The sequence below is a fragment of the Orcinus orca genome, chromosome 6, assembly GCF_937001465.1.
Source record: "Orcinus orca chromosome 6, mOrcOrc1.1, whole genome shotgun sequence".
NCBI lineage: Eukaryota > Metazoa > Chordata > Mammalia > Artiodactyla > Delphinidae > Orcinus > Orcinus orca.
Window position 1 is genome coordinate 102323225 of NC_064564.1, and position 19335 is coordinate 102342559.

Genomic DNA, 19335 nt, shown 5'->3' on the forward strand with positions numbered 1-19335 from the left:
CAAAAAAAGAATCATTAGCTTTTTTTTTTTAATTTATTTTTGGCTGTTACGGATCTTCATTGCTGCGTGTGGGCTTTCTCTAGTTGCGATGAGCAGGGGCTACTCTTTGTTGTGGTGCGCGGGCTTCTCATTGTGGTGGCTACTCTTGTTGCGGAGCATGGGCTCTAGGCGCATGGGCTTCAGTAGCTGTGGCACATGGGCTTCAGTACTTGTGGCTCATGGGCTGTAGAGTGCAGGCTCAGTAGTTGTGGTGCACGGGCTTAGTTGTTCCGCAGCATGTGGGATCTTCCCGGGCCAGGGTTCGAACCTGTGTCCCCCGCATTGGCAGGAGGATTCTTAACCACTGCACCACCAGGGAAGCCCAGAATCATTAACTTTAATTGGAGATTTTTTTTCAAGATCCCAAACCTTAAGATTTTTCTAACCTTCTTTTCCACAAAAGTTTCCCTAATGACAAAAGATTACCTTTTAGATTTTGGGAGACAGTATAAGATAAATAAACAAAAATCAGTTATATTTCCATATACTAACTATGAACAACCCCAAAAGGAAATTATAAAAACAATTCCATTTACAATAGCATTCAAAACTAAAAAATACCTAGGAATAAATTTAACCAAGGAAGTGGAAAACTTTTACACTGAAATCAACAAAACTTTGCTGAAAGAGATTTTAAAAGAACAAACAAATGGAAAGATCCTGTGTTCACGGATTACAAGACGATACTGTTAAGATGGCACAACTGCCCAAAGTGATCTACATATTCAATTCAATTTCCATTAAAATTAACAGCATTTTTTGAAGAAATTGAAAAACTGATCCTCAGATTCATATGGGATTACAAAAGGCCCAGAATCACCAAAAGTATATTGTAAAAGAAGAACCAAGCTAGAGGAATTGCACTTTCCAATTTCAAAGTTTACCATAAAGCTACAGTGATGAAAACAGCTTGGCACTTATAAAAAGCTAAACATATACACCAAAAGAATAGACTTGATAACCCAGTAATAAACCCTAAACATCTAAGGGCAATTGATTTTGGACAAGTGTACCAAGACCATTCAAATGGGAAAAAAATAGTCTCTTTAACAAATGTTGCTAGGATGACTGGATATTTACATGGAAAGACTTAATGTAGATTTCTGCCTTACACCATATAAAAAAATTAACTCAAAATGTAACAAACTATTAAAAATGACCAATTGTTGCCTTTGCCCCTTCCCCAAACATGTAGAAACAAAATGACTAAGAACATTTTTAAAAGTCTTACCCACAAATTAAAACTCTAAGAAATGAAAATTAAAATCATTAAATTAAAACCTTAGTAGATGGATGAAACAGCATATTAGGTATAACTCAAGAAAAAATTATTATAAAGTAGTTCTGAAAATAATGCTGAGTACAACACAAAGAAACAGAGATGTACCATAACAGAATTGGTTAAAGGGACATAGAGAATGGAATGGAATAAAATGGTCTAATAATACACACTGTTTTACAAGTGAAGAACAATTCCACCACAGTAATGCAAAGAACATCTTTAAAGCAGCCATACCGAAAAGCCACCTAGCTACAAAGGGATAGCAAATGGACTAGGAAAAGACTTGTCAACAATAAAAATCAAAGGACGTTGGCAAAATAACTTCAAAGTAGTGAGAAAAGACAAATATGTACCCAATGCGTACACATAAGTGTGTAAACGTGTACTTACCGAATTCTCTTTCAAGAAAGAGAATGAAGAAGACGGCAGAGTAGGAAGACCCCCTAGCTCACCTCCTCCCAGCAACACACCAGCTACAACTCCATATAGAACAACTCTCTCTGAGGATGACCTGGAGACTAGCAGAATAGCTCTTCTACAATTAAGGATATAACACACACACACACACACACACACACACACACACACACACCCTGGTGGGTGACCCAAAAGAGGAAGGGGATATCAGAAACTCAGAGTCCTCCTTAAGTAGTAAGGGGTTAGAGCCCCACGTTGGGCACCACAGCCCTCTTTACTGGTTTTGAAAACCAGCTGAGTTTACAACCAGGAAAACCTGAGGGCTGTAGGAAACTGAGACTCTGCTTTTAAAGGGTGTGTGCGAAAACTTACTTGCTCTGAGTCCCGCTCACAGGCTGCAGATCGAAAAGTGCCTGACACTCTAGCCCGTCTGCCAAGGCTGCTCCAGCACATCCCCCAGCCTGCACCTGACTCTGGCTCCACCCTCACCCCCCCCACACACACCAAGGCGGTGGCTTCTGACATTTCCGGGGAGGAGCTCTAGCCTGTGCTAAGCTCCACTCTACCCTTTTGACTCTAACCCACCCCTGCCAAGGCAGTGACTTCTGACGTACCTGGGGAGGACATATCTCCAGCTCTGGCCCTTCTGGCTTCAGCCCACCCGTGCCAAGGTGGCAGCTTCTGACGCACCCAGGGAAAAGCCCCAGCCCATGATCACTTCAGCTCCAGCTCTTCCACTAAAGCCACCAGGTACACACAATCGACATGGGGAAACTCCTACATGCATTAGTGTAATAAAACACTAACTCGTCGAAACTGTGGTATATGGTGAAAACAGTATTTCAAGAGGTATGATCGCCTCGATGATAGAAAAGGGAAATGACTATGGATCAACAATGCAAGCAAGCATCTAACAAGTTAGAAAATAACAAGTAAGACTAAAGAAAATACAATTAATGAGTTAATTAATAATGATATGAGTTAAAAAATGAAACTTAAACACAGATTTAAAAAGTTAACAAAATCAAGAAGGGATTTATTGAAAATGAGGCTTGGATTCAACCCAGTAAACGTGGAAGGGAAAAGAAGGGCTAACTGCTTTGGATCAGAGCTAGGAGAAGCTGTTGCACTGCGACAGACCTGCAGTTAGGGTTGTCAGGGCAGGGGGACTGTGCTTGCCTCCCCAGGAACATATGTGGGCTAAGTGAGAAATAGAGTTAAGTGGGGTCTTCTTGGTGGGTCTTGTCCAATAGGCGTGTGGAGGAACAAGGAAAACTCAGCAAAAAGGGACGGGTGGTGGACATTTGGAAGCCTGTGGAATAAGGACAGATCCCCAGAGACCTCCCAGAATAGAGCTGGAGAAGGCTGGGGTCAAGAAAACTGCAGGGAGAGGTGTTCAACATGGAAACTCTGACAAGTGAGGGAAATTACCCTCAAGAGAGAGAGAGAAAAAAAGCTGCAATTTTCTACTAGACCTGGAGACTGAGAAGTCCAGCAGGCATGAGAAATGGCCAGTCTTCTTGCCCCCAGCACCCCTTAACCCAGAGGGGAGCTCGACAGAAGCTGGCAAGTGGAAGATGTGACCTCAGGATAGGCAAGGTTCTCCTATAGTAGTGAATAACCCAGAGCTCTCAATGACTTAGAGTTGATTTCTTATTCTCACTGCAGTCCGTCATGGGTTGCCATGGGTGTCTGCTGAGCACAGCTCATGCAGGTGCACAGGCTGATGAAGCCTCTGTCTGGATACATACTTCCAGAAGACATTGTCATTGTATAAGCACTACATTGGACCACTGCATGATGACTGTCCTTCTGTGAGTCAATGGTCTCATCTTAAAATGGAAATGAATGTTTTAGTACAGCAAAAAGAGCACTAGATCAGGACTTCTCAGATTGTGTTTCAAGGAGCATGTGTTGTCTGTGTGTCTGTGTGTGTGCGTGCATGCACACACAAATCTTAGATTAGAAAAATTTAATTAAAAAAATGTTTTCATCTAATGTATATTTCAGACAACACACTGTTGCAAAGACCAGAACACAAGTAACTCCCAGTATTTTGTGTTATTGTTGCTGTTGTTATCATCCTCCAGACAGGTCCTTGTGAAACAGCATTCTACTTTTTTATGTTGCGATTCTTAATTCTGAGATGCCATTGTAAAGCATCTTCTTGCTTGAAGGCAATATGACCACTAGAGGGCAGCAACCACAAGACAGAGCAGTCCCTTTACAACACGGATACATTTAATCCCTCTGGATGAGGCTTCAAGGGTTTGAGCAAATGAGTAGTTGCATCAGGATTTTGGAGAAATGGAAGCTGATTTTTGTCAAGCTCTTTCTCTGACTTTGAGCAAACTGGTTTCGGGCTCTCTGTGTCTCTGGGTCCCTCTAGGCACATAGTACAGTGACTAAAAGAAACGAGGGGCTTCTGTGTTTCTTTTCCTAACCATTCCCAGTAGCTGTCTTTGTAAGGCCCTTCAGTCTCCATGTTTAAAGCTAACCATAGAGCAACAGCTTCTCAGTGGACTCAGAACTGACCTCCTCTCCATCCAGCCAGTGAGAACTCCATCCTCACGAGGCAGTTCATGCTTCTCTGAGCTGTAGGGGACTTTGTACATGAAAGCTCACCCTCACTCCCCTGCAGGCAGGAAAACAGATCACAATTAGATGAACCACGGACCTTAATAAATGCAGATGTCTTTAAATAAACAAGTATCTTTGGGGATATAAATATGAACAGAACCATACTTCACAATTAGAGATGAATGATGAGTGAATGAGTCACTTGAGGGTGGATTGAAGCATTAGGTCTGCAATGAGCAAGTCCGAATCCCAGATCTCTCACTCATTGCTGATGTCTGTTCCATTATTTAGTCTCTCTGTGCTTCAGCTTCTCCATCTGTACAGAGAAAGTGAGGATACCTACATTTCAGTTGAATAAAATAAGGCATGCACAAAGCCAAATACATGACAGTGACTAAATATTCATCTTAAGGAAAAACAGAGAGAGGGAGCAAAAGCAAACTTTGTGTGTCTACTAAATGGTACAGTGGAATCAACAAGAGCTTGGAACATATCAAGTTTGTGCTCAAATTTGGTATGAACACAGAACACAGCCTATAGGTGTTCTGCCACCTATAGGCTATGTGACCTTGGACTTGTCATCAACTCATACTGAACTTCAGTTTCTTATTTGGAAAACTAAGGTATTGATGGCTACTTGTGTTGAGATCTAAAGATGACAAGGGATGTGAAGTAGCATCAAGTGGGTAGATACCAAACTGATTATTATTTTCCATATCAGACTCTTTTCCAAATGCCTACAGATTAATGCTATAATACAATCTCATTATCAACCTTCTAAATCAGACATTATCATTCCCATTTTACAGGCCAAGAAACTGAAGGTTAGAGAGCTTAAGTTACCTGCCCAGGGGCACAGAGTCTCAAAGTGGACAGTGTCTGTTTTCTGACAGGATCGTGTCCTTAGTCTAATGCCTCGTGATGCCGTTAGCTGTGGTATAGACCTGTTGACCTATGCTGACTACCAGAGCTACCGCCTAATGTTCCTACTTATAGCGGCTGTTACCACTGCAGAACCTCCCCAAAGCTGAAAGAGTACACTTTTCCTTTGCTCACCTTTTTCTCCTGCAGTGTGTGCACTGGCTACATACACCCACTAGATGGTGCCGATACCCTAGCTTTGGTTCACTTTGGTTTCCATCTTCTGTGTGAATTAAAAATTTACCTTCTGCATGAACAGATCTAAATCTCTACATAAATCCCAGCTTGTGAGACTCATTTACTTGTAAAGATTTTTTAAAAATATTCAGGGTGAACTCTGGAGGCTTAGTTATCTTGCTTAAAAATGCGGACCAACCCTCTATAAATTCACTCGCTGAGGCCCCTCAGTAGCCGTGAGCCATCACAGTGCTATGTGTGTCTCTGCTCCAGGGTGAGTTGGGAATTATTAGCAGCTTTTTCTTGGAGTGTATAGATCGATGGGCCCAGGAGAGCCCATCAGGACTTCATGGCTTTTGCTTACTGCTCTATGGAATGAGACACGGAATGTGGGTAGGCTCACAGCTGATACGAGGATAGGGCAGGCTATCCCAGGAGGTTAGATGACTCCCTTACCCCAAATTCTTCCCCTCGTAGCCTGTTACAAATGTCTATGATACCATCATTTGTTTAAGGCATTGTACTCCTTTATATAATAACCATAACAGTAACATAGCAACGATAACCAACCTCTATATATCATCTTGCGTAGTTTACAAAGCACAGCTCTCTCAATTATTGTACTTAACACACCTGAATTGACAGCGTATTTATTCCATTTTACAGAGGAGAAATTGAGCTCAAGAGAGTAAGTGAAATCCTAAAAATCTCCAAGCTACTCAATTAAAATGCTAGAACTCAAACCCAAGACTTCTGACGATCAGTATCGTATACATGTCACTGCGTGAGATTCAAAACCTGTATGACATCCTGTCATTTACAATGACAGTTCCTCTACTGCTATTCCTTTACTCTTCTTATTGTCTCTGAATTTCACCTCTTCCCAAAATTCAGAGTCCCTGGAGGGAAACTCCCATTCTCCTTCCCTCCCTTCCTCTCTGCCTCTGTCCCATCCTCCATCAGCCCGATAGTACATGCTGTAGGAGCCAACAGAGGAGACATGTCTGTGTCCCATGCGCAGAGCACCAGAGCTGGAACAGATGACTGGGATTATCTCATCTAACCACCCTCTTTATATGTAAGGAAACCAAGCCAGGAAGGAGAAGTATTCCTAAATGTGATACCATGGGATTATCTCAGATGACCTATTTTTCATGAAAGCCAGTCTTCACCTTGGTATCCATTAGTTTGGAAACTATGTTCATGCCAACTGCGTTATCCTTTAAAACAGGGTCTTATATAAGTTTTCCACAGATGCAGCTGCTTCCCCCCACCCATATGCCTAATCACCAAATAAAATATCATTGGGATTGACATAGATACACAAAAATGTATAAAATGGATAACTAATAAGAACCTGCTGTATAAAAAAATTAATAAAATAAAATTCAAAAAAAACCAACCAAACAAAAAAAAAAATCTTTGTGCTGTGAAATCTCATCAGAGTTGAAATCTTTATGTCATAACTTTTTTACTTTAGGGCCTAAGGAGTCTGAGCTGTAATTAGCCCTTTTGTTTTTCATTTGTCTCGTAGCCTCTATTTGTCTTGTTCACACTTCTGCTATTTACTCACCTCAATGTATCATGGTTGTCTTTCTCTTTGCCTGATTCCCCCATGGAGCAGAATATCCCCAAGGACAAGAACTAAATCTTAGAAATCTTTGTAACTCCGGATGCTAGTTTAGTTTTTGGCAAAGAGTAGATGATCAATAATTAATTGCCAAATTGAATTACACTGCATTGAATTAGACCTACCCATTAAAAACCGCCTCCCTGCACATGTATCATCAGGGTTTTACAATCCAGATGGGTATGAAAAGGCACCTATTAATAGATATTTAAGCTTTGAGAGCTTTTGAGACATTTACGGTTTAACAAGCATTCTCTTTATCCTGAGCTCAAGATCCTTACTGCCTCCCCGGTCAGATGAGGGCAGATGAATTAAAGATTAAGCTACACAGAATCTGGTAATTAAGTAAATATTTATTGAGCTCCTTCTATGGGGAAAAGGAAGTAATCAAGAGTTCTAAAGATGGCAGAATTCCTATGGGCAGCAACTAATCAAGGACCACCAGCAACAGGAGGATAGGTGGAACCAGGCCTTGAATGGAGGGTTGAATTTGGAAAGGCACAGAGGAATCCTTCCAGCAGGAATGAATATTGTGTGGTTTAGGCGTCGCCGTGATAAGAAAGTCTGCCTAGTGCCCTGGCTCCGAGGATGTAGAGCTCCATCATTTTCAGAGAGAGAAGGGGCTTTCAGGTCTTCTAGCTCAACCTCTCCTTCTATGGCTGGGGAGACTGAGGCCCATAGCGGGGAGGTGACTTAGGCAAGGTCCCCCAGTGAGTGAGTGACAGAGCTGGGATCAGAGCCCAGTCTCCTGACTCCCAGTCCATTGCTCTTTTCACCACATTTCTTGAATAATCCACTGTGCACCTGGCGATGCTTTTCTTTCAGAGTCCAGCCACTATTTCGTTTTCTCTGCATGGCAGGCAGCCAAGAGCCTTCTTGAACTTCTTCATGTTACCATTTTGCCCTCTGCAGAATGGGATATTAAAGTGCTCACTTGGGGGATGGGTCATGGGGACCCGTCAGTAAATGTTTGTGAATTGCTCTGAGCTATTGGGGCCAGAGGGACTCCAGAAATGGGAGACCCCAGTGGCAGTGGTGGTGGTATCGGAGCCCTTCTTGAGGTCTTGCCTTTGCTCTGCAGAATTAAAGAGATGGTGGAAGTGATAAACTATTCCTTATGAGCTGTATTTGTGTTGAAAGCACAGCATGAGTTCCCTGAGCGCTCCCTCTTGCACAACCACAGCTATGCACCAATCCTCCTGGGTCCAGAGATGGAACTCTGCTTAAATGCATGGAATTTATTCTTAGTCCTTTTCTTAATTACGACTTTATTTTTATTTCTCTGGCGTTCTCTAGGGGAGGGGTTAGAGAGGAGAGGAAAAGGAAGGAAGGAGGCAGGGAAATGTGTTACAGATTCAAGACTTTTTTTTTTTTTAATGTTTCTGAGCTGCTTGCTGTCTGCAGAGTAAAGGGATTTAACGGATCTTGCAGAGATGCAAACTTCATTCCAAGGAAGCCGGAGCCCAGAAGACACGTAACAAATACAATGAAAACATAACTTGAGGTGAGGGCAATTGTTATTTGGCTAATAAACCCCCTAGGCTGATGGAAAAAAAGACTGAACCTTTCATTCATCATTGAATTCAATAAACAAAGGGGGTGGACGTTCAGGGTAAGAGGACTATGTAGTCATGCTGAGGGTATTTCAGCAAATTGCTATGTAATCACCACCACCATTGCTACTCCAGGTTAGTCATGCAGCCTTCCCTCCTGTGTCCAATTTGGCCCAATTTGGCATCTCACAACACTGAAAACTTTATTCACTCTCATGCGATGGTCCTTGTTCAAAATCCAGTTCAGAACAAGTCCCCTGAATGTCTACATCTGTGTCCTGTTTTAGTGAGTCTTCTTCACTATCTGGAGCTCCTCTACAGTAAGTACGTTGAGCGTAGGCACATTCCCATTACCTGTTCTCTCACTCCTGCCCTGCCTCCATCTGTATCTTCCTTTCCTCCTTCTTCCTCCCTGCCCTTTTTATTTTCCTTTTTCACCATGATCATTATGCCACAGCTCTAGGACACTTTATAGTCTCCAGAGGAAGGGAGTAAAAAGAAAATGGACTTCGGACGGAAATATCTTACTTGTGAATCCTGGCCCGCGTAGGGACTGGCTGTGGGAAATGGAGCAAATCCTGAAACTACACAAGACTTGAGATTTCTCATCCACAAATGGAAGGAAAAAAATCAGTGGTCTAAAGGCTTCTTGTAAGGATAACCTGAGAGAGTGAAGTAAAACACCACAGTGCCACCTGGGGTAGAATAAGCACTTGACAGATGTGAGTGTCTGCACTCTCCTTTGATCTTGGGCTCAGATGGTGGAGACTGGGAGTTCTGTCTCATCCAAGCACAGCTACAGAGCAAATGTATGACCCTGGGGGTGATCCAAGGGGACTTCTCCCCAAGTGCTTCCACAAGCTCTCTTTACCTCCTTTCTGCCATGGAATATTTAAGCTTCTGCCCAAGAAAGTGGTGAGCATGATCTTTAAGAAGGTGGGTTAAGGAGTAGAAGACAACTGGGATGGAGCCCAACTGCTCCGCTGACTAACTCTGCGATGTTGGACAAATGGTTCATATTTTATCTCTTCTCCAGTTTCCACATCCACAAAAATAGGGATAATACCTTCCTCATATGCCTTTGTGGTGAGTAGCTAGTGAGGGTGAAATACTTCAAATGATACCTGGCACACAGCAATTTTGCAAGAGTGGCCCGGCAAGGGCAGCTGCTTTGTGCCATGGGACTTCAGTGAAACAAGAAGGCAAGGGAACTGGTGGAGACCATGCTTTCCTCTGACTGGGCAATGCTCCCACCTCCCTCCCTCACTTACAACTGATTAGTAGGGCATACACACTTCTGATCCAGCTCAAGGGCTTCCTGCCCCATGAAGCCTTCTAGTTCCAGCTCTTTCCTCCTTTCCACCTCTACACGTGGCCACCATTTCCTCTGAGCTTCCAGAGCACCATATGTCCTCTTTGGTGTCAGTGAGTACTGTCTAACTAGTGCCATTGAAATGGATACTCAGGGTTCGGTTGTCATGCCAGGACATGAGCTCCTGGAGGGCACAGACCATAGCTTTTACCTCTCACCCTATTGGCCCGGGTTGATGTAGTCGGTGCCCATACAATAAGCAGGTTGGTAAATGAATGGCCTACCAGTTGCGACTCAACTATGTCAGGATAGTGATTTTCTGAACTATGTGGTATTCTTTCCAAAGGAAACGTCATAAGCAATGAGATGTGATGAACCTTGGAAAGTGATTTGGCTTCTAAGAAACATCCTGTAAGATATTTTCGATGGTGGTTTTGAACTTACTCAGTTCAGCTATTCAGAATGAAGCATGATCATTGATTTGTATTAGCAAATAGCAAAGGGATAGATGAACGAAACAAAAGGGGAGACTTGCTCATACCCTGCACTGGGTGTTGAAGTCGTCAAAGTAACCCGCTGTTGTTGAATGCTGTCAAAGAACAGACCGAAAGGAAAACAACTACATCTCAAATGCCCAGCGCCTGAATGGGTAGAGAGGTTTTATTGTGTTGGTCATAAATAGCTTTCACGAAGTTAGAGTGCTTACTTGAACCCTACTTGAACTAGCTGGATGCTGGTGCATTCATGACTCAGAGAAGAATTTTTTTTAAAGGTTTTGGGTTGCTCCCACTTCTTGTCATGGAGTGAGCCAATTTATAAAAATTGTTTATTACTCCGTAGCCCAGCTGGACCCCAGAAGGATGGGGCTGTTGTGACCATGGAAAATAACACAAATGCACACAGACACCAAAATGAAGTCAGAGATCTTCTGGAGGCTTAGATAAACATTTAGTCTCATAAATAAATACATTATCAGACCACACAAAGCACTTCCTACCCGGTCTCTTCCTCAGAAGTCACAGTCCAAATAGCTTCTTTAATTTGTCCAGGTTCAAATGATGAAGATGTATTTATTGATTACCTACTGGATGACCAATTCCAAGCTCCATGTTCCAAGAGAAACAGGAGCAGAAAACATGGTCCCTTGCTTCTTCTAATACTTTGGAACTGTAGATACAGAGGCAAAATGCACAAACTTAAATCAATTAGTAACAAACGTAAGCCAGGATGAACACTAACTTGTGATGTCTTGGGAAATGGATTGCAAGGTAAGAGGTCTGAGTCCCAGAGTTACTACCAATTTGCCGGATGACCATTTATTCATCCACTCATTGGATAAACAAATCAGCACGTATTACGGATCAGGTACTATGATAGGTAGTGCAGATATCTTGAACAAATCATTTATTTTTTCATTCACTTATTCAACAGACAGTTAATGATTATACAATACGTGAAGCATTGTGCCAGGTGCTAGGGAAGAGGGGAAGATAAGTCCCTGCCCTCTGCAGGTCAGACTCCTCAAGACAGTGGTGAGTGTTGGCGTGGGGGAGGGTGGTAGATTCATTGGTTTCTACTGTCCTTTCTGCCAAGAATATGCTAAGCAGTAGATTGGAGGATTATGTGGTTCATTTGCTAAGCGTCAGGTCAAGAAGATGAACGGTCATTTGTAAAAATGGGATAAACCCCTGGACTTTGAACTGCAGACTTTTGGCTGGGAATCCCCTGAGAGCCTCAAAGCACAGCACTCACATGTCTATGTGTTCCGTTAAGAATGCGAGTCAGCCCTGTTCATCCCCTTGAACATATACATTTCTTTATAGTTTACAAGTCACTTCCATGTGGACAGTTTTATTTGCTCCACATAACAATCTTATGAAGTCAGGGGTTTAATATTCTCTTTTTAAAGATAAAGAAACTGAGGCCACAAGTGGTTGAATTTACTTACTAATGTCTGGGAGGAGTAGAGCTGGGGTCAGAGCCCAGGGCTCCTACTTCCCAGTCTGGGTCTTCTGCAACAGCAACAGTATTTATTCATTCGGGACGCGTGTTCTGAGGGCCAGTTACGGCTCAGGCATTTGGCAAAGTCCTGGGAAGTCATGAAGAACCACACAGTCATCTAAATGAGGTTACAGTCAGTTCTCCTCTAATTCTTGCTCAAAATTAACAGGCTATTACGCTGCTTTGTAGCTTATTGTGTAGTTTTACATGCAGTTTAAAGTACGAGTTCCTAGATCATAAGCTCCTTATACCCAGGTGCCAGGTAAACAACTCTTGATGAAGCACTTTCATATCTTCATATCAGTTCAACTGATATTGATGGCAATGTGCGTGTGTGTATAAAACATTATTCCTATTCATTAACCATGAAGTGTATATTCTGAGAGACCCAAAATTATATACTTGATTAGTAGAAGATCTAGAATTTAATCCTAAGTCATTTGTCAATCAGCACTTTATCATGTGCATTCCTTAAACAACACTCCATCCCACTGTGCCATGTATAGGACATAGAAGAGTATTTTTCCTACAGTAGCAACTCAAACACTTATCGTAGAATGAGTAGATTGGACATGGATTCATTTAATCTCTGAATGGGCTATACATTCAGCCCCTAACATCTAACTGTCACTAAGTCTAAGAAATAACTTTCCTCCTAGACACAAGAGTACTTTGAGAGTTTGAGATATAGGGAAGAAGTGAGAAGAAATCAAAGAGTGAAAGACGAAGGAATGATAAGTAAGAGAGGCAGAAAGACCGAGAGCTTTGGCATCAGACCTGGGTTTGATGTTAGTATCGCCACTGACGTGAGTATACCTTCAGGCAAGTATTTTAAGTCTTGGGTCTTAAGGGATGGTTAAGAGGATTAAGGGCAATAATGTAAGGTGAACATTTACCACAGTGTCTCATCTACAATAAATACTCAGTAAACACTAACTCTCCGTTCTAATACAAGCAGAGACAACTGTAAGAGCAAATACAGAGTTGTGAGGAAGTGTAGCATATGTTTGGGGGGAACTCTGAGGAGGATAAAGTACAGGCATAGGGACATAGGAAGAGATAAATTTGAAAGAGTAATACGGGTCCAGATTTTAAAGAGCTGTCAGTGCCATTCTAAAGGGTTAGAATCTATCCTGTTTCTACAAGGGTCTCTAACCAGTTGGGTCTTTTATAAACATGTTGTGGGTTTAGGCAGGGGAGAGTCGGTAAGCAGGGAGATGCCAGGAAGCTACACAAAACTGGAGTAACATTCACAAAGATCCTTTTCCCCTGATTTGCCTTTCGTAATGGCTGTAGGAAAAAGTACCTGGTGCCCAACTGTACAAACCTGAACCACTCTGAGTTTCTCCAGGACACAAATCCTTATCCACTGCGCGGTTGGAAAAGGATATATACATATATTTTACAATGCATTAGCCCTTTTTGGACTGTGGCCACACCATAGAGGGTTTTCTAATCTATTTTGAGTTCTAATTGATTACAGCATTTGGAAAAATGTACAGCAAATTGCTCTGTTAATCAAGGTAAATCAAGCTGATGTCATAGATGCTAAATATATGTTTTTGCAGTAATACTATTTACGTGGCTGGAACCAAGGCTGCTGTCAGTGTTTCCACTTGACAGCTCTGCCTTCTCAGGAGCTCATGGCTTATCTCTGAAAGCATTTAGTGGTTTGTCTTCAAGGCTGGATTCCTGGGTCCTTCTCCCTACATCTAAGGAAGGGGTCTTGGGAGAGGGCAAGGCTGCCTCCTTCTGTACAGACTCAAAGGCAGTGGGAATGAGGTCATGCCACAAAGGCTAGGAAGGCAAGGAAGGGGATATCAAAGGCAGATGATTTTATGAAAACAGAAGGACCCTGGCATGTCACATCCTTTGGCTGATGAGAGAATTGAGGGATAAGCAGAGAACTCTGTTGAGATACAGAAGATCACAGTATGCAAGAATCCTCAAAGACCATCTAGTCTTCCTCGTAAGACCCTTGAAGCATAGCTACAAAAAGGAGTTTATCAGCAATCACAAAGCAAGTTAGTCTCAGAGCTAAGATTAAAAATTAGGTGTCCTCACTCCTCATGCTCTTTCTAAATGATAAAAAATGTTGTTGTCTTGTTCTTCGCTTTTCCCTTTTCCTTCTTTCTCATCATCATCCCTAATATTCAACGTTATCCATAATGCTCACTATGTACCAGGCTATGTAATAAGCACTCAATGTTATTATAACCATGTAAGGTTAACATTACTTATATTCTTACTTTTTAAATGAAGAAATGGAGACTTAAGGAAACAAAGTAGCTTGATCAGAGAAACTCTGCTAATGAGTAGCAGTAACAGGGATTAAAACTTGGAAATATCTAACGCGTATGCTTGTGCACTTAATCATCATAATCCATTTTCTATCATGTTTGCATACCTTTTTATTTATTCATTTATTTTTGGCTGTGTTGCGTCTTTGTTGCTGCGCACGGGCCTTCTCTAGTGGCGAGCAGGGGCTACTCTTAGTTGTGGTGCGTGGGCTTCTCATTGCGGTGGCTTCTCTTGTTGCGGAGTATGGGCTCTAGGCACTCTGGCTTCAGTAGTTGTGGCACGTGGGCTCAGCAGTTGTGGCTCACAGGCTCTAGAGCTCAGCCTCAGTAGTTGTGGTGCGTGGGCTTAGTTGCTCTGCAGCATGTGGGATCTTCCCGGACCAGGGCTCAAACCCGTGTCCCTTGCATTGGCAGGCGGATTCTTAACCACTGTGCCACCAGGGAAGTCCCTGCTTTCTAAACAACTCTTTGAACATGGTGCTCTGTACTTCGTGAACAATATTTTAAAAATTCACTGATGATGAATTTTAAATGATGCTGAGAGTCATAGCTGATTACTCTCTTGCACGTTGAGGGGAAGTAACTTGTTGAAAGTCACACAGCTCGGAGGTTTTAGAACTAGCCATCGAACCTATGGACATTTCTGTACGTCTGAGTATAGTAGTGAGTATATGATAATGAAGGAAGGTAAGAGATAAGAGAACTAAAACTCAGCTCTGTCCCTGAATGGCTGTATCCTGATCCTGACCAATTTCCTCTTCTTCTCTGGGTCCTAGTTAGCATGTTTGTACCATGAAGACACTGAGCTTCCTGTCACGTAGTGTTATTCAAAGAGAAACACCAATAGCAATAGCAAGAAGAGGAGGAGGGGAAAGCAGAGCGAGAAAGAGATCCAAGAATACACATGCAGAACTTCTAAAACCAGGAAGGATTGAAAGAAAGGATTTGGGATGAAGAAAGAGAACCAGAAAATTCATGCTCAGGTCAGTTTTTGAGGGTCATCCATGGCCTGGGTGGTGCCCCATCAGGACTAGATCAAAAGCAGAACAGTGATGCAATCAGCTGTTTGTGTACAGATGCTGGCCTTCACATTCCCACATGGGAACATCTGCTGGGGACAACCACTTGACAAATAAGCAGGCAATTAGGTAGCAGATATATCTGTGTCAAGAACATGGGACCACCAGCAGCGGGGAGGCTGCAGCAGAGGGAGATGGCTATGCTGGGAAAGATTCTCATGTGAGAGTCAGACAACCTAAGGCAGAAGAAGGGTCGGGGGACAGAGTTCAGCAGAGAAGATCATCTGCTGCTTGTTTTGCAGCATGGCTGTATGATTCTCAGTCTTGGCTATAAATGATAATCACCTGCAGATTTTAAATGTCCTGATGCCCAGGCTGTACCCCCAAACAACTCAATCAGAGTCTTTTGGACTGGAGCACAGGTAGCAGTGTTTTTTACAGCTACTTAGGCAATTCCAATGTGCTGATAAGGTGGAAAAGCAGGGGTCTGGAGGTCTCTAACCTTAACTACTCGGGTTGGTGACACAAAGCCAGTGGTCTATAAAAGCTATCATCTTCATTCCTCTATGCTTCTCTTTGGAATAAATCTAAGTATGTATTTTGAGTTTATACAATCCCATTTCAACGGTCTAGGCCTCAAGCAAAGTCCATCTATTCCATGAAACAAATACAAACTACTTCTACCTCTGCTACTAGCTAATTGTAAGCAAGTCGGTGCTCTCTTCAAGATTCCGTTACCTTATCTGTTGTCCCATAGAGTTGTTTGTTGGGAAGTAAAATGGGATAATGTATGCTTAAGGGTTTAAACCAGGCTGGGAACATAACAGGTGCTCAACAAGCGCTGGTGGAATTTAATCTGAGTCACACACACACAAAAGGAAACATTATAGCAAGTCAGTTTGGGCATCGTTCTTGATGCCCTTCTCTCCATCAGACACCACAGCCAATCCATCATCAATCTTGCAGATATTATGCCCTAAATATTTCTTAAGCCTATTTCTTTTTCTCCAGTCTCAGTGCTATTGTTCAGGCTCTTACCATCTCTCATCTGAACCACTGAGACAGCCAAGAACGAAGAGCTTTATGTCCCCAACTGTGTAGCCCAGGATCAGACGGCTTCACACGGAACACACATTAAATGTGTTCCATACACCACAGACAGAGGAATTCACAACAAACAAATACCACCTCAGCTCACAACCTGTCAGGGATTCTCTGTCATCCAGAGGACAAAGACCGAGCTCTTCCATGTAGCATGTAAGACTCTTCAGGACTTGTTTCCACTGGTCTTCCCACACTCACCTGTTTATAAAGCTCTCTCCACCCGTTCACCTCTCTCCCACCATAACCAAGTTCATATTCCAATGCTATCAATCTACTTAGATTTTCCTCTGACTGCACTTGGATGTTTTACAGATCACACCCTTTTCTTATGCTGTTTGCTCATCTCAGAATACCTTTCTGACCTTTATCCTTCACCTAGCTAACATAATTCTATTCCTTAAGCTCAACTGAGGCACTACCTTTCTCAGGAAGCCTTCCCTGATTCCTCTGCCTTGGTTTCCATTTCGTTCTATGCCTCGCATTTCCCTCTATCATAACATTTCACATTTTGCTGGAATTATCCAAACACACTTATGACTTTCAGCCAGTATAGACTGTTAGCTCCTCCACGACAGAGCTATAGTCCTCCACTATATACAGTCAGGATATAGAGGATGCAGATGCTGCTTCGACTCATAGCAGATGCCCCATCACTTGTAAAACTTCAGCACAGTGAACCTGAGACACTGTAGTGAGCTTTGTTCCCAAGGAAGAGGTTGTTTTCTCTCCCACGTCTTCTTTTCCACTTACTCATGGGGAAGGGCCAGGACTGGGAGATCTGTGTTCAAACCCTGCTGGTCAGTCAGCTCCTAACTAAGGCCAAGGTCCTAAAGGCAGTCCTCTGGGAATCTTTTGCAGACAGAAATGGAGCCATGCAGGAATAGATCTCAGTCTTATTTCTTTCCTCTGGACCAAATTGGCTCTGAGTAATGCCTCTGTGATCCTAACCACATCCTCCTTTTCCACTGCCAAAAACAAGGGGATAGAGATAAACCATAGCTCAAGCTCTAAGAATTTGGAGAAGGTGACTCGCTTGCTGGGTCAGGGCCATATTCTAGGAAGGCTGCTTCCACCCCCTTGGGTCTTAGATTAGATCGTGTCCTTCCAGTCTTATAAAAAATGGATTGTCAACACCAAGTCAGAAAATATTAATGAGGTGGGCAAGAGATGCCCCCCAAAGGGGGAGGATTGCAGAAATTGCTGAGGAAACGCTCAGTAAGATGACATTTCTAAAGAATTTGCCCTCTATTTCTAGTGACTTTCATACAAAGTTACTGTTAACTCCCCCAACTGCATTGGAAATATTTAGATTCTATGTTTGATTTCAAAAAATTAAGCATGATTTGAATTGGAAGCAATGTTAGAGATAATCTGGGCCAAACTCAGAGCTTTTGCTTTTCTGAAGGGAAGAGGGGGATTTTGTTTTCCTGGTCGCCCAACGTTTAATATCCTCTTTTTAACCAGACTCCCATTTTCCTTTGGTTGGTTTGCAGTAGACAGAATTTGAAGATGGCCCCTAAGATTCCTGCTCCTGTGTACATTCTATGTGTAACAGAACCAATGGAATATAATGGTATATCACTCTCATAATTAGATTAGCAATCAGTCAACCTTGAGTTGATCAAAAAGGAGATTATCCTGGATTACCTGGTCTAATCAGATGAGTCATTTTAAAAAAAGCCATTTAAAAGAAGTGTCAGGGGGACACTCTTGCTGACTTGAGGACAAAGAAAACTGACATATTGTGAGGTTCAGGCCATGAGGCAAGGACTTGAGGGTGGCCTCTAAGAGCTGAGAGAGGTCCCTGGCAAAAAGCCAGCAAGAGAATAGGGACTTTGGTCACACAGCCAAAAGGAATTGAATTCTACCAACAACCACGTGAACTTGGAAAAGTACTCTGAGTCTCAGGTGAGACCACAGCCCAGGCTGACTGACACCTTGATTTCAGCCTGGTGAGACTGAGTAGAGAATGTATTTATGCATTGCCCAGACTTCTGACATACTGAAACTGTGAGATAAAAAAATTGTGTTGTTTGAGCTGTTACATTTGTGGTAATTCCTTATACAGCACTAGAAACTAATACAGGGTCCATTTCTCGACTGTTGGTTATATGAACAGGGCCATCTCACCTCCATTTCGGCAACGGCATGTGACCCAAGCTTAAGCTAAACACGGCGTTACCTCCTCCTGTCCACAAGGATTGGCTCAAGACAAACACGTGAGCCAATCTGTGCCTATGAGAATCAGGCCGAGTTCTTTTGTTGGATCTGTTTAGGAAAGAAAAGTGCTCTCTTTTCACTGAAATTGAAGCTGAGGGCATTTAGCTCTGGAGCTGATGTCAACCATACTGCCCCCACGTGGAATTTGGGAGTGAAGCCAACATTGAGAAGAACAGGTTTCAGCAGTGGAGAAAAACGGATTTCTTGACATATTTTGAGTCCTGGATCAAACTGAGCCTAAAGGAGAGCTTACCCATGGAGGTTTCAATTACCTAAACCTGTAGCATCCACATTTAGCTTAAGACAGCTTGAGAGCAGGTTTTTGTCCCACGCAATAGAAAATGCTCTATCTGAAATATGGACAACTTGGCGCCAGAGAAGGAATATGTTGATCCAATCACACAATGTTATAAGTATGACATAGAAGGAACCAGGTTTCCTCATGTCCATTCAAAAGGAATCAATATTACCTTATTTCTGTGCCAAGCCCCTACCTGGGAGCCATGAATTATTGATTTCCCAAGAAAAGAATATAATATAACAGCGACAGCAACAACAATAATTACAGTTCAATGAGGGTTTATTACTAGCCAAGCTTTTTGTTATGAAGTACAAATCGTATTTAATTTTATATTTCCATAAACCTCAAGAATTTTGTATCTTAATCATCTCTGTTTTAAAGATGGAAGTTCAGAAATGTAATAACCTAATCAAGGTCACATAGAGGAGCCAGAATTTAACCCTTATCTGTCTGGCTCCAAAGTCTATTCTCTTAACTAA

At 42.4% G+C, this 19335-nt stretch overlaps 1 long non-coding RNA gene across 1 annotated transcript in view; it reads right to left on the reverse strand.

The window, feature by feature from the left end:
* Positions 1-4545: 4545 nt before the first annotated feature.
* The window catches only part of LOC125964677 (uncharacterized), a 112786-nt gene continuing 97996 nt past the window's right edge, over positions 4546-19335 (reverse strand). Inside the window, exons 3-5 of the long non-coding RNA XR_007477915.1 lie at positions 11860-12000; positions 10909-11078; positions 4546-4634 (exon numbers count right to left, since the gene is read on the reverse strand). This is a non-coding gene — a long non-coding RNA (uncharacterized LOC125964677). The remainder of the gene's footprint in view (positions 4635-10908; positions 11079-11859; positions 12001-19335) is intronic.